A 17,145-nucleotide genomic window follows, 5' to 3' on the forward strand; every position below is an offset into this window, starting at 1 on the left:
CTAACCCAAGTTGTGCTTTTTGTAAATACCACTTGAAATTCACAGCCGATGAAAAAATTAATTTCGCAACAGGGAACCATGTGGCCATAAACAATGCAGCTTGCAAGGGATTAACCAAACGTGGTTAAAAACACCATTCAAGATTTTGACTCATCAGTCATGATAAGGAGGTTCCAAGTAAGACAACCCACATACATACTGTACATACATACATACATACATACATAACATTTCTCAAACAAAGAACATTTCTCAAAGTTCTATTTACTTTTTTCGTTTCCAGCTGTTCCCTGTGATGCGTGCCATCACATTTACTGCAAATAGCACATCATTCAAACCACATCATTCTATCTCATTTCATTCATTTTTGAACTTCAGTTTGAATTTGGAACAGTAATTTATGGACACCCTGTATACGAATGAAAACAATCCGAATCGAATCCTACCATTCAAAATACTACCAATCCTACCAATAAATATCACAGTAAGAAGTTGAACAGCGAATTGAAAAACAACTAGGCTTACCGATTGATTTGGAGTGATGACAAATGGAAGACCAGAGGAAGTGATGATGTGTATGGATGAGGATTGTAGAAATTGGTCGGTTGGGTAAAGCCCATGACGTCACCCAGCCAATATAGTTAGACTGGAGTGGTACCTTGCGTATCGGATAAAGATCGCTACAGATCTGTCACTCTAAACATGGAAGGTAAACATTGCGTTTTTGAAATTGTTCCTACTTTCCATCCAATTCGGGTTTTTACGATATTAAAACGGGTCTGCCGGTTTAAAGAAAGAAAACGGGTCAAACCCGCAAAATACGGGTCACTTGCCATGTAAGCATATCTAAATTTTCTGAGAATCAGGATCGGGCATCTGGAGATTGGACATAAGTCAGAAACCACAAAGAATAATTTGACCGGGCTCATCGGTGGTTGAATACCTGAGCTCATGCTGATTGGATGTCTGTAATGACTTGAAATTTGGCAAATTTTGGAATGACTCGGCCTGGATCTGTCAAAATAACTTGTCATTAAGAGGACTTGTGACGGCATGTTACCACTCCTTCCTTCCAGCACAAACAAGTCATTTAAAGACCTGACAGTCACAAAGATGCTCACAGGAAGAAGATGTTGCAGCAGAGATATACCTCGTAAGTTAGTGGTTAATGTCAGAGAGGAAACCTAGTTTTAAAAAAGTTAATCAAGTCATACTTCGTATGAAAATGCTTCCATAAAATTGCTGCGTTTGACAGTGTTCAGCATGACAAGTGGTGCGAGTAAGTACTCTCGTTGGTGTAGATGTCAACAGATTGCAGAAATTCTTCTGGCAGAAGATTCTTCTCTTCCAAAGTTCAACGTTGTGTGTCAGAGAGATTTCTCCATCTGGACATCCATACGGATCCAAAAAGGTGCCACGGAAGAGCATTATTAGGATGTCATCTCATGAGGTCTGAACGTTCATTCATATTTCCAAATAGGTGGAATTTATTGGTGGTTTTACCTCTGACTAGACTTGAAAGTCATATTTTGACAAAGTGTTGCATCCACTTAAAATAATGGCACGGGAGTGCTCAGCGGTTTGCCCATTTGGCATTCCTTGCTGAACACACAGTTCTTGATGCTGGAATTTCAAGTTCAAATGCTGTACGCCATACCATATTTGTTTGTTTCGTGTAAATCACACAAAAGTAAAATGATCAATCCTAATATCCTTGTCATACATGTGATATACTGTATGTAGAGGGCTCGCAGGATGACCGAGAGATATGCACACTCACCTCTAAGCAGTTGAGCCTGGGTTTGAATCTCAGCCCAGCTATAAACTGTCATCCTGGAGTTTCACAGACAGGGTTTAACGAGGGGGTTTAACGACAGGGTTTCACAGACAGGGTTTAAGACAGTTTAACGAGAATGGGATTACTGGATTCATCAATGTGTGTGCCGTCCCTCTGATGAATGTTAAACTGAGCGTCCCATCTGTCGGCATTAGTTTATGGACGTTAAAGATCCAATCGTGTCCTTCATAAAGAGTCGACGAGCTATTGCCTGCATCCTGAACAAATTTCAAATTCCTGTCCTGACCTACAGGAAGCACTGCAACAGTGGCACAGCTGTGCCCTTAGCCAATGATGCTACCCCACAGCCTCGTGCTGCATATGAAAGAAGAACGTCCACCAACAAATGCTGGTAAACGAGACACCCGTTTAATGTCCATCCGAGGGACGGCCCATCCATTGATGAATCACCCAACCTGTAAAACATCAGGATGACAGTTTATAGCTGGGTCAGGATTCTAACCTAAACTATACAGCTTCGAAGCGAGTGTGTATACATCTACGCCATCCTTTCAGAGAGGTGACTGGATAAAAATGTAACGGAACTATCAGTGGGACCACATGTGGGTGCAACAAGCAGAGGAATTAACAAACAAGAAAAGAGGAGCGAGAGAGGAGTAGAGGAAATACAGTAACCTGCAGGTCATCGGGTTGGGTTACATAGGGTTAGTGGGGCTAGAAAATGTCATGGGTAGGGATGGGGATGACAGGACATGGTGACGTAATGCCAGCTTGAAGCCTTGAAGGGAAGAGTGTGATTGAACAGTCTCAAGAAGGCAGTTCTACAAATGGAAGAAAAAAGGAGCAAAAGAGTGTGCAGTATATTTGGATGTTGGGAGTTTAACAAGGATGGGATTACTGGAAAGAATGTGTGCAATCTTAAAGAACTGGGGAAGGTCAGAGGTCTTGGAGAGCAGAGGGAGCTGGATGGAAGGAGAGGCAGTAAAAATCAGAGGTCACCGACCTGTCTCGGATGTGAGAGCAATGAGCCTTGTGCTTCGACATCATCGCAAGAGATGGTATTGAAGGTTTATTTCATTTCAATGTTTCAAAAATGTAAGAGTATACTTTTTAACTTTTCTTCTCATTTAATTGCCCCCTGAAGGGAAAACATGATAGCTCTCTTTATCATGTTCTTTCTCCAAAATTGTTTGATCTTGAGTTTAACTCCCAAAATAGGATCAATTTCACTCTTCCCTCAAGGGCTTCAAGCAAGTGGTGCATTACCATCTCATGTCATCCATATCCTACCTGTGATCTTTTATACCACCATTAACTCCACCAAATCCCAACCCACTTACCTGCTGGTTGCTTTGTTTCCTCCTCTCCTCTCTCTTCTCTTTTCCTGTTCGTTAATTTCATTGCTTGTTATGTCCTGTCCAACTGTGGCCCCACCGTCAGTGCAATGCACTTACTTACCTTTAGTCACCTCGCCCTTCGATGAGCCTCGATTTGGTAAAGAAAATTACAATAAACATAACTGTAAGCAAGAATTCCAGTGTCAATCATGGAATAGATACTATATCACAGAGGACATATTTTAAGGAGGTTAACAGTTCAATTTTTAGCTTGGTTAGGGTATCTTTGCCTTCTTATATTTGCAGAAGATAAACCCTTTCGTTCTGAGTATCTAATATATAAAGTTCGTTCCAACCACTCACTCTGACTGACACACTGACTCATATTAAAGATCGGTCCCTTCTGGGTGATGTACAAAGCTGAAATTTTGCATGCCAACAGACATCGAAGCTGGTACACTGGAAAAAGTCACAGAATCGTTGTACAACATCCATAAATGAAAATATAAATAAATTAATAAAAATAAATGAAAAATACAGATGAGCAACCCGAGACAATGGTAGCACGGCAATTTGGTGTGCCAACGGACATCGAAGCCGATACACCAGGAAAAATTACAGAACCGTCGGAAAGCATCCGTAAATGAAAATATAAATAAATGAAAAAAAAAGATGAATAAAAAAAAAACCAATGTCACCCTCAGGGTAACCCGTATCTTGCCAAAAGGTGACCACGTGTGACTTCTTTAAGGTCACACTGAGGTGAACAGAGCTGCTATCCACCAGGAGCGACTCCTTGAGGAATTTGTGCCTACGAGAGATTCCGATGAGAATCGTTCTACAAAGTAACCATGAAAAATATGCTTTTGCCTCATAACGTCACCAAATGACGTCATAATGTCTCAAGCTTGACATATCTAGAAAGCACTCATCGAGGTGTTCAATTTGAGGTACTACACGATATGGTTCCTAAAACTTGAAAATTTGACCTTGGGGTCAAATATGTTTTACCTGAGGCGCTAACCATGAAGGTCAAGGCCAATCGCCACCAAAAATTAATCAGCTGAGCGCCAGACCAGGAACTATATTCCCATGAAGTTTGAAGACGATCCGATCAAAATTACTCAAAAAATAAGGGTTTTGTCGACTCCCCTGATTTGCGACAAAGTGACCTTGACCTTTGACCTTGACCTTCAAAATTTTGTGCACTGAAAGGGACCTCTATAGGCCTCTGATATGCGAAGTTACAAAAATTTCCAATGATAACTGTGCTCTGCAGAATTTTTTATACGTGATTACAGACAAACAAACAAACAAAAAAAACAAAAAAAAGCATACAAGCTGACTAACATATCTTGCAAAAACTTCGTTTTGGCAAAATAAAAATAAAAAATGCAGATGAGCGATCAAAGACAATGGGGTAGCACGGTTCATATGCTTACACAATGTGTAATTTCAGTAATTTACACAATGTGTAAGCACACCTCGCTAGTCAATATATAAAGCTCTTTCTAACCACTGACTGGTATTAAAGATCGGTATCTTACAGGTGACGTAGAATGCTGAAATTTTGTGGGCCGATGAACATCAAAACTGATAGACAGGGAAAAATCACAGAACCATCAGAAAGCATCCATAAATGAAAATATAAAAAAATAAATGAAAATAATTTAAAATGCAGGTGAGCAACCTGAGACAATGGGGAAGCACAGTTTGTTATTGCTTACAATGTGTAAGTATACCCCACGAGTATATGACTGATATATATATATATATATATATATATATATATATATATATATATATATATATACATATATGCTCTCCCCCGCTTTATCAGGGGAAATAGCCTTAAAATGCTTGTTGTGGTATACATATGTATATATATATATATATATATATATATATATATATATATATATATATATATATATATATATATATATATATATATATATATATATATTTGTGAATTTTCTGAATATACCTGTGTTAGAATGGCGACCCATCCAGGATTGTGCCCAATAGCCAAGGAAACTGCTTAGGCAGCACCAACGCCTCTGCATCGAGTGTGGTCTCAATGGATGGATATATATATATATATATATATATATATATATATATATATATATATATATATATATATATATATACATGTATATATATATATATATATATATATATATATATATATATATATATATATAAATATATATATATATTTGCGTATATGATTTGATTTTGATGAACCAAACCTTTTTCAGAGCATTGGTGCTGCTGAAGCAGTTTATCAGCAAGGGTTGTACAGGGTGGTTTGTCATTGCCTTCCCAACGTTGTTTATTCATGCTCTATCCTTTTCAATGCTCAGCATTAAGCAACGAAGCAGCACATACCATTTAAAATGTCTTTAGTACGACTCAGCCTTGGTTTGAACCACCAACCTCCCAGGTTCAGAGCCTGACTCAGAGTGGACACTATAACCATTACACCATTGAGTCTGGTATGAGTATACATATGTAGAGAACAAATAAGGCGTATTCAAATATACAGGGGTGTATTGAAAAGCAATTCCTCGTATTTTTTTTCCAAAACAGGTAAAGATATTCGAGTGAAACAAAGCAGTCTGCACATTAGTTCTTCCCACCACTGGGTGTGAAGTTTCGTGATTCTGACATTAGATGTTTCAGTGTGACAGTAGTCAAGATGGTAGAGGGCAGAACAACTGGATCAGTGTGGTGATGTGTGAAACACTGGAGATGAGAGTTGGGATGACTGACTGGGGATGAGATGTGAGTTGGAATGACTGACTGGAGATGATTGGAGATGAGAGTTGGGATGACTGACTGCAGATGATTGGGGATGAGAGTTGGGATGACTGACTAGCTATGACATGAGATGACAATTGGGATAATTGACTGGAGATGAGATGGGATAAGAGTAGAGTTGGGATGATTGACTGGAGATGAGATGAGAATTGGGATGACTGATTGGAGATGATTGGAGATGAGATGAGAGTTGGGATGACTGACTGGAGATGATTGGAGATGAGAATTGGGATGACTGACTGCAGATAATTGGGGATGAGAGTTGGGATGACTGACTGGAGATGAGATGAAAATTGGGATGACGGAATGGAGATGAAATGAGAATTGAGATGACTAACTGTGGATGATGAGATGAGAGTTGGGATGACTGACGGGAGATGAGATGAGAATTGGGATGACTAACTCGAGATGAGATGACTAACTAGAGATGAGATGACTGGAGATGAGAGTTGAGTGCACCATTACGATCCTGAGAGTAAGAGAGTGTCAATGGAGTACCACCACAAATCATCACCAGCCCCGTGTTTCGGAAAACCTTCGAGTTTGATGTCAAGGCCGCAATGATGATTATGTTGAGAAATAAATATGTACCATTGGTTGAATAAATATTGATGTTTATCGGTCTTTGTTTCATTCAAATATCTTTACCCGTTTTGGACAAAAAGAATGGGAGGCTTTACTTTTCAACACACCCTCGTACTAAGGATTTCTGAACAGCTGGCACCATGATAATCAAGTGAAATCCAGGAAGTAAATAATCAGTTTATGAACAGCAATGAGTTGGAAAAGGAAAGGAAAAAAAATGAACATAAGATAATTTAAAGTATGAAAACATGGTGAAAAAAAAAGTTTTCGGTAAAGATAGTTAAAAACAAATAAATAAACAAATATACACATGTTTGTTTGCCTTTTCATTTTTAATTGTATTACTACACCCCCTGTGGTTAATAATAGCAGTCATGGAATTGTCCTCCCACGGGGGGGGGGGGGGGGAGGGGGGAGGGGAACTCTCTCATGTACAGGTTGTTGCTGCTCCTATGGTTGGCAGTGAGTGTCCTGGAAGCAGAAGGGGAAAGAGAGTGGCATATATATGTGAGAGAATTGCGTGCTTAGCTGGTGGGTCACCCAGATAGCTCAGGTGGCACAGCACTGGTACAGTTCACCAGAGGACCTGGGTTTGAGTCCTGGTCTGGGTGCACAATGCCTTGCAGCACAGCCATAAATAAACAAATGGAGTCTCAGAATCAGTTGCAGCTTTCCTTCTACATCCTCCCACCCAATGGCCATATGCACACTCATTTTCACGAGGGCATTTAAAGGCTCAAACACACAAAGAAGAGCCTGACAAACATACTCAGGTGGGCATGTAGTTTCTAGATCCAAGGATACCTGAAATCCACAGGTCCTAAAGCTGATTGGGGGGAAGAATAGGGTATGGGACGGGTACTTGTAACCAGGCAAAACGCACCCACCCCCACTCCCCTCTCCCCACCATTCCACAACCACATCTGTCAGTCAAGAGTACTTGGACCAAGTCTCGTACACTCGTGATCAGAATAATTTAAATTTTAAAAAGCCATTTGCTCTTTCCATCCGGCATCATGCATTGAATTATCACACATTGTGTTAAAGATGAAGATGCCACTCCATTCTTTTCGCTGAGTATAAAGCATCATGGCTTAAGCGAGTGTGAAAATGTATAATAAAGGCGAAAATGGCTTTGAATACAAATGGAACTCAACGATGTAGAATGGTGTGCACACCTCCATACAAAACATACACATAACCCAACCCCCCCCCCCCCCGGGCCAGCCCCTACCTCCTCCAGCTGCCCCTATAGGGAACGGGTGTTAATACCTGTATTAAAGACCAAAATACTATTTCATCATTTTCTTACATTATTGCTAGTCCTGCAAACTGAGTTCAGCGTTAAAATAAATAACTGATTTCTGTGCACCATTGCTACTCACAAATGCGCTTGAACAGCAACAGGTTGTACTCACGACCCCAATCACAGCGCAGCCATGTTTGTATTTCATCTAAACACAATGACCTCTTGATCGCGATGCTGGCCTTTCGCATACCCAGGTGAAACACAATGCCCGTTGATGTAGGAAGGTTTAATCAAAATCAGTATATATATATATATATATATATATATATATATATATATATATATATATATATATATATATACATATATATATATATATATATATATATATATATATATATATATATATATATATATATATATATATATATATATATATATATATATATATATATATATATATATATATATATATATATATATATATATATATATATATATATATATATACACACACGCTCATACACTCTCTTGCAGCATTCCCCCCAAAAGACTAGTGCCTCTGATTAATATACATATCATTAGTCACTTAGCACAGAATTATCAGCGTTATAACACAAATTACATGACGTATGACAGAATGAAAGCAAATCATGTAAGCAGTTATTTAAGATGAAGTCGATGCAATTGCAGCCATGTGGTGAAATATTAAATTATCGACTCTCCTTTCAGCATAACTTAACTGCTAATTCGTGCTCGGTCACGAGCTCACAACCAAGCTGTCCATGCCTTGCATACCTATGTATGCATACCTCTACTCGAGGAAGGTAGGGACGTGAGACGGGAAGAGATCTGCCCAGGGCATCACAATCAACCATCACTCAAAAGGGGCATTGTGTCGTGATCACCACTTTATATTGATATATTGACACTAGTTTTGGGCAGCAGCACTGTTTCTGCCTTAAGGCTTCATCAGCATGACAAAATGAAGCTTATTACGAAAGTGCAAAATGCTTAGAGGTGAAGGACACCCATGAACGCAAAGGTGCTCAAACCTCAAAACCTTTAATACATGTACTGGTAAATGTAATATGTGAGTAGAACTAGAATTAGACCTAGTATTGTGGAGCATCATCTAAAATGGCGTCGAAAAATATTCTCAGAGAGAGAGAGGGAAAGGAGGGAGCAAGTTGGATGGCAGTGGAGAGAATACGATGGATTGAAGAGTGGAGTGAGGGTTATGGAAAGGCACAAACCAGGGAATTGTAAGGTAAGGGGGAGAGGGATATGGGTGGGGAGAATGGAAGATGAGAAACCAAACGGCCTGTTGGTGTCAGCAAAATGACGGTAGGTTTTAATGGGATTGTCATAAAACCATCCTGGCATTGCGCAGCACGGTGATGGACCGTGATGGGCTCGATGTTCGACCAGAGCTTTAGCCACAACCCGTGCCGTACGGACAAAACATGTGCATGCTCCTCTTCTGACCGTCCATCTGTTCATCGAGGCAGCTCACGGTGGACGGCTATCTCACTTGCATCATTTCCAGCCTTTTGATAAATGCTCTGGCATCCCATCTAGAATTTGAAGCTCATTTTGACAAAGGAATTATAGTAATACGAGCGAGCGGAAGCCCGTGGTAAAAATGTCACGAGAGAAAAACAATCACATGTGTCCGAAGGAAACGGTTCAGTTTGGCATTTTTAACATGAAATAGGCAAAGTCGAGAAACGAACAAAACACATTATAATTACCCTTCAGAATCATTTATAATTACCCTTTAGAACCCTTGAGAATTATCCTTCAGAACCCTTTAAAAATACCCTTTAGAACCCTCACAATCACCCTCTATAACCCCTTACAATCCCCCTTTAGAATTATCCTTCAGAACCCTTTAAAAATACCCTTTAGAACCCTCACAATCACCCTTTATAATCCCTAACAATTACACTTTTGAATTACCCTTTAGAACCCCTTATAATTACCCTCTAGAATTACCCTTTAACCCCCATTAGAATTACCCTTTAGAACCCTTTTGAAATACCTTTTTGAACCCCTCAGAATTACCCTTTAGAACCCTTTAGAATTAAGCTTTAAAACCCTTTAGAAATCCCATTGAGAATTACTCTTTAAAATTACACTTCAGAATTACCCTTTCAGAACCACATTTTAGAATCCATTAGAATTACCCTTTAGAACCCTCACAATCACCCCTTATAACCCCTTACAATTCCCCTTTAGATTTAACCTTCAGAACCCTTTAGAAATACCTTTTACAACCATCACAATGACTCTTTATAACCCCAAACAATTACACTTTTGAATTACCCTTTAGAATTATCCTTTAGAACCCCTTATAATTATTACCCTTTAGAATTACCCTTTAAAAGCCATTAGAATTACCTTTTTGAACCCCTCAGAATTACCCTTTCGAATTAACCTTTAAAACCCTTTAGAATTCCCATTTAGGATTACCCTTTAAAATTACACTTCAGAATTACCCTTTCAGAACACCCTTTTAGAATCCATTAGAATTAGCCTTTAGAACCCTTTAGAATTATCCTTTAATACCATTTACAATTACCCTTCAGAACCCTCGAGAATTTCCCTCGAGAATACCCTATAGAATTACCATTTAAAATTACCCTTTGGAATTACCCTACATAATTATACTTTAGAATTACACTTTAGAATTACCCTTTAGAATTACCATTTGGAACTCTTTAAAATTACATTTTATATGTGCTTATATTTACCTTTTTGAACTCTTTAGAGCTCTTTAGAAATACCCTTTATAACCATTTACAATTAGCCTTTAAAACCATGTACAATTAGCCTTTAAAACCATGTACAATTACCCTTAAGAACCCTCGAAAATAACCCCATAGAATCACCCGATAGAATTTCCCTATTATATATAATTACCCTTAAGAATTACTCTTTAGAATTACACTTTAGAACCCTTACAATTACACTTTATAACCCCTTGGAATTACCCTTTGGAACCCCTTGGAATTATCCTTAAGAACCCTTATAATAATTACCCTGTAGAAATACCCTGTAAAACACTTATGAATTAGCCTTCAGAATCCCTCAGAATTACCTCTGTTTTTTTTTTTTATACTTTGTCGAGGCTCGTATGAGAACTAACACACAATGCACAACAAGGGGGGCAGGAGACAAGAGGGGCAGGAGTGCGAAGGACACAACAGTGGGGAACAGAGACATTAGGAGATCTGTGGAAGGGAGAGGGATGAGGCAGGGAACATGTGGTATAAAAGATGGACAGCACAGGGACTTTCAGAAAGGAAGGCAGGGAATTTGAAGGTGGTGGGTTTGGGTTGGATTAACAGGGGTAGAAAAGACCGTGGTTTTGGATTGGGGAAGATAAGAGATGGTGGTGAACAGCTGTTTTGAAGAGCTGGAGGGAAGAGTGGGATTGAAGAGAGTGTGAGAGTTTATTCCAAAGGTGGGAAGAAAGAGGAATGAAAAAGTGAAGGTGAGCAGTGATTTGTGATTTTGTTAGTTTTACCAGAAGGGGGTTGCTAGCGGACCTTGAGCGCCTTGCGGAAATATGGGGGGGGGGGACATATCGCAGACAGAGCAGGGGGGGCAGATCAGAGAGGAGATGGTAGAAGACAGAAAGACCACCCACCTGCCTGCGGTGAGAAAGTGAGAGGCCCAAAGACTCAGCCTCAATACGGGATATACCAATGAGCCTCAATGCCTTAGTTTCCACAGCATGAAGCCAAGAAAGGTGAGAGGCAGGAGCACCAGTCCATAGGGGAGAGCAGTACTCTATCAGGCTGCGGCCAAAAGCTTTGACTGTGGTCAGGAGCTCAGGTGGGCCAAAAAGGACTTTGCATGACGGAGGATACCCAGTCAGCAATTAGCTTTGAAGGCCAGGTTGGAAATGTGGCTTTCCCAGGAAAGATCATTGCTGATAGTGAAGTGCACAAACTTGAATGAAAGGACTTCTTCCAGAGGATTGTTGAGAAAGTAGATGGGAGGGGGGGGGGGGTTCCAAATGGTCCTTTCGGAGAGACATAGTGAGAGTGTGAGATTTGTCAGGATTGAAAGACATGTTCCACGTGTTGGACCAGTTTGTGATTTTACCTGGATATGTAGAGAGCGAAGAAGCTGCTGCTTGGCAGTCTGAGGGATGACACATGGTACGGCAGAGGGTGGAGTTATCAGCAAAGAGATAAAGAGGATTTTTCAGAGAGTCAGAGAGATCATTGATGAAAACGATAAAAAGAACAGGGCCCAGAACGCTGCCTTGAGGAACTCCAGCCAGGACAGGAAGAGGATGAAAGAAGTCCATTTAGGGCCACACGTTGACTGCGACAGGAGAGGAAGTTTGCGAGCCATGAGTGGAGATGGCCTTGGATACCACAGGAAGAGAGTTTGGTGAGCAGGGCAGAGAGCCACACCACGGTCTGGTTACCCATATAATTACCCTTTAGAATTACCTTTTATTACCCTGTAGAATTACTCTTTAGAATTACCATTTAGAATTACACGCAATATATCTAGGGAGACGGCTCTGATTTAATGTCTGGCATTGAGTACCTCCATACATTGTTGGGAGAGCAGAAGAAGCAAATACAGGGTAGAGTGACCTGGTCTGAAACCAAATTGATGCTCGGAAATAAAGCCATTGGGGAAGAAAAATGATTTGAAGTCTGAAGCGATGATGGATTCCATAACCTTGCTGATGATTGGGAGAAGGCTGATTGGTCTGGAGTTGCAGGGATCTGTTTTTTGCTCCTTTTTATGCAGAGTGGTAATGTTTGCTGATTTCCAAGCAGATGGCCGATGACCTTGAGCAAATGAGAGAGTGAATAGAACAGAGAGGGTGAGCAAGAGCAGAGGAGCCGATTTTTACGACATGTGGGCTGATGCCGTCTGGACCGGTTACAGAATCTGAGTCGAGGTTTGACAGTGTGGAAGAAAAATAATTATATTCATGTTCTCTCAATTATAATTGTTGCTGGTGCTTTATAAATGTAATTTTTATGCCATAGTCGAATTGGCTGTCAGTGATGTTTCCCTTTACCCAAGAGTCTTCTGACCGAAATATTGATAAAAGGAATGTCTTACTATGATACAAGGTGACCTGGTTGATAACACGACAACTTTTGCCATGATTGTCATTCCCTTTCACCCAGTGGACACGTATTGCAGTTTGAGTTATTTTGCCTAATGATTATCAGCTAACCCTGTAGTTCTCCCCTCCCATTCTTTGGAATGTCAAGTTTTGTATAAGAAGAATTGCTTCGGGCTTTTGTTTCAGTGAAGTCCATTTGAATATTTCAGTCAAGCATTCAATGTTCTTCCTCCGTATATACGAAATTAAAGATTCTCCTTTGGTATGCTGATCCAACTTGTGGAAATTGAATTCTTTTTCACCACAACAGCAAGCTCTCCACCTTGTCAGAAGAAAAGGACACAGAGTCCAGGGACAGTTCGGTGCAACTGGATATGGAGTGTACAGCAAGTGATGGGTTTCAGACAAGATTTTGATGCAAACACCGAGTTTAGGCAATCAGCCTTTTCACGTGCGGTATCAGCAGTGTGGCCATTTGAGGTGAGGGAGGGGATGGAGGTGGAACATACACCAGAAACAGATTTGATTAGATGCCACCAGGATTTGGAGGAGGGAGAGAGGATTGAGAGTTCAGACTTGAGATTAGAAAGATGTTGTTCTTGGGCTCTCCTGAGGGTAGACACACACTTGTTCCAAGCTTTATGGAAGGAACTGACATTACCCTCAGTTGGATTTGCTTTCCATGAGGCAAAGGCAAGTTGCTTCAGGACAACTGCCTCACCACAAGCTTCAGTGAATCATGGGTGGGAGGAACGGTAGGACAACTGAAGACAAGATGGGATAAATCTGTGCATGAGAGAGAGTAAGTTTCTTTGAAAGAATTCCCAGGATGAGTTGATGTCGGTGGGAGTAGAAATGATTGACCAGTCTAGAAGTTTGATGGCTGCTTGGAGACCCTGTGAGTCAGCCTGAGTGAAATGCCAGACTCGACAGCGCTGGGGTGGTTCTCTCATAATAGCCAGAGAGATGTCTACTTTGACAAGCATGTGGTCAGAAGAACCGATTGGAGTGGAGAAAGAACAACACCCTTTAGAATTAACCTTTAGAACCCTTTAGAGTTACCCTATAGAATTACACTTTAGAATTAACCATCAAAATTACTCTTTAGAATTACCCTTGATTACGCTAAAGAATTACTCTTTAGAATTACTCTTTCGAATTACACTTTATTACCTTATACAATTACTCTTTAGAATTACTCTTTAGAATTACACTTTATTACCTTATACAATTACTCTTTAGAATTACAATTGAGAATTACCCTTTTCGTGTGGTCTGTTAGAACGAATATTCAACCATACCGTGCACTTCCGGAAGAGAGCATCAAATTTGGTATTAACGTAGTCATGACAGTAACAAAGGGAGCCTGGCGTTGGCGTAGTGGTTCGGGAAGTGGCTTGGGATCCAAAAGGTCCTGAGTTCAAACACCATTGGCCACTTGAATTAATACACACCAGGAGGTTGACTCAGCCTGTCATCCTTCCGAGGTCAGCGAAGTGAGGACCAGAGTACTGGGCCCGGTGTATACCCCGGTTAGAATAGGTGTACCATATCCCAGTGTCATAAGAGGTGACCAGGGTTGCGTCAGGAAGGGCATCCGGCGTAAAACCTGTGCCAAATCATAATGCGGATCATAGCAAATGATCCACTGTGGCGACCCCTAACGGGAGCAGCCGAAAGAAGAAGAAGAAGAAGGAGAAGATAGTAACAAAGGGATTTGACCCTGGCGGCATGCTGGGAAAAGCCCCTGGTGGCCATTTTCCAACATGGCGGCCATTTTCCAATATGGCGGACTGATAGACGTCAGGTGGACTTCAGAAGCATATAAAATACACTGATGATGAACGAATAATGAATTTTCGAGAAGCCTGTACCCCCTAAATCGACCCCAAGGATCCCAAAAATGATATTTAAAATAAGCTCAGATCACTTGTTGACCATCTTTATGCTATATCATCATGGTCAATTCAATTCAAATATTGGCCAGAAGTTCATTTGATTCCACCGACCATATCCTACAACTTGAAACACAAACTGCTATAATATGAAAGATCCCACGTCCGACAAAGGAGCGGTAGAGCACAAAACAACCACTCACGCAAACAAATCAATTCACAAAAAGATCATACGTCACTCTCCAGTCCACAGGATCAACTGTTACGTCTGACCTGCTCAACGGGTACAGTCTTCCTCGCAGTCACGACTCGCAAGTCTATTTCGCACAGTCATATTTACATAGGTGAGTGCACTTCAAGTCTGCGCGAGCGCATTTGCAGACACGACACGCATTATTACACCTGCATCTAATGAGCTGTTGACATGCTTTTTAAATGAGCGGTTTTGTCATCCACAGGGGCTCCCATTTGCCATCGTCGACCTTTCTCCAACCATAATCAGATGGTGTAACTTGTGGGTGACATCGGTCAGGACTGGTCATCCAAATTCCACATTGATAGGTGGCACGTTTGAAGTGCTGGTGTAAGGCATCTTGCAATACACAAGTCATTTAACATTAGAGCGGAAGGGTATTTAAACTATCTTAGTCCACAACATCGGCCTGAATATTGACGGGATCCTGGGAGTTATATGGTCCCTGGAGTGAGCTCTGTATTTCCATACATCTACTAACCAAGTCATCCTCAATGGTGTATATTGCTGCAAAATTGCTAATAACAACAAAAAAAATTAAAGGCTCTCGATTATTACCTGTGTCGGTGGCAGTTGATCAAGGCTCTTGATGGATTTCCAGCAAAACAGATTCTTCCATGCTTCGTTCACGGTGGGACACTCGAGTGAACTGTCATACATTGTACAGACAAACTTCTCAACGGTTTTGAAGTGCACTGAGTCCTGGTCTGGGATGGTGAACGAATTGTGGGAAATGTATAACAACGCCCGTGTCAGCTCAGGGCACAAAACCCATGCGAGCCATGCCGTCTTCTTTCCTTTGTAGGCGAAGGCTGATGTCGTGTCACATCCAGCCAGAGCATGGAAGGCGGGCAAGCAGGACTTCATCTTCAAGGTCAGTGGCCATGACGTGAATTTTCTCGTTGACCTCTAGCGTAGAGAAACAGATGTGATCTGGATCTGTGTCCTCTTGGCAGAAGAAACAAAGGCTGACATCGAAGCACCTGCGACTCTGTCTTTTAGAGGGCGGAGTTGGCAATGGAACTTCATCATACTCAGCGGCATTGCGACGTTTTTTCGCTCGAGACAGCATGGTGTTGTTGAACTTCAATTTGCACATCTTATGCCAGCAAGCACGTTTCCCCCCTCAACAGTTCAGTGTCACTTTCTCCAAACTGAAAGGGGATGGGCATGAATCTAATCTGGCGGAATTCATCGACATTTTTCAGGAAGCTCCTGTACGTTTCGATGGACTCGGCAACAGATGGAAGATTTCCCGGACACCTGACCAACTCACTTGTAGCTACCTGGCAAATGACGCATCGTTGCCAGTCAATGCCTGTACAGACATCAATGCCTGCATCAGTGATCTGGAAGAAAAAAAACTAAATATTAATAAAGCATGTCATTGAAAGACAGATCCAGAAAATTATCAGGGCCAATAAAATTCATGAGATGCCAGACCTGGGTCAAGAGAGTTAGGGGATGTAAAATTTAGCGTGGGAAATTTACTTTCTCAGTGACTGAAGGGTCAATGAATGTGCATAGCCTCCAGGGCTAAAACTGTTCCAGGTTTATTAAATTAATTTCATACCAAGTTTCATGCTTTCTTCCGGAAGTGCACGGTAATATCCTTCCAGACCACACTATTTAGAATTATGCCTAATAACCCGATACAATTACTCTTTCCAATTACACTTTGAATTACACCTTATTAACCTATAGAATTACAATTTTTAATTCCACTTTAGATTTACACTTTATTACCCGAGAGAATTACCCTTTAAAATTACCCTTCAGAATTCCCTTGATTCTCCAAAAGAATTACTCTTTGGAATTACCCTTTAGAATTACTCTTTATTACCCTATATAATTACTCTTTAAAATTACTCTTTAGAATTACCCTTTAGAATTACCGTTTATTACCCTATATAATTACTCTTTAAAATTACTCTTTAGAATTACCCTTTAGAATTACCGTTTATTACCCTATATAATTACTCTTTAAAATTACTCTTTAGAATTACCCTTTAGAATTACCGTTTATTACCCTATATAATTACTCTTTAAAATTACTCTTTAGAATTACCCTTTAGAATTACCGTTTATTACC

At 40.5% G+C, this 17,145-nt stretch overlaps 1 pseudogene across 1 annotated transcript in view; it reads right to left on the bottom strand.

The window, feature by feature from the left end:
• Nucleotides 1-15,713, bottom strand: part of LOC147026095 (uncharacterized) — a 34,931-nt pseudogene extending 19,218 nt beyond the window's left edge. The window contains exon 1 of the transcript XR_015058784.1: nucleotides 15,612-15,713. The product of XR_015058784.1 is annotated as an uncharacterized LOC147026095 (transcript). The remainder of the gene's footprint in view (nucleotides 1-15,611) is intronic.
• Between the last annotated feature and the right edge of the window lie 1,432 nt (nucleotides 15,714-17,145).

Source organism: Eptatretus burgeri, chromosome 5, assembly GCF_056783735.1.
Source record: "Eptatretus burgeri isolate ZD-2024b chromosome 5, Ebu_testis_v1, whole genome shotgun sequence".
In the NCBI taxonomy this organism is placed as follows: Eukaryota; Metazoa; Chordata; class Myxini; order Myxiniformes; family Myxinidae; genus Eptatretus; species Eptatretus burgeri.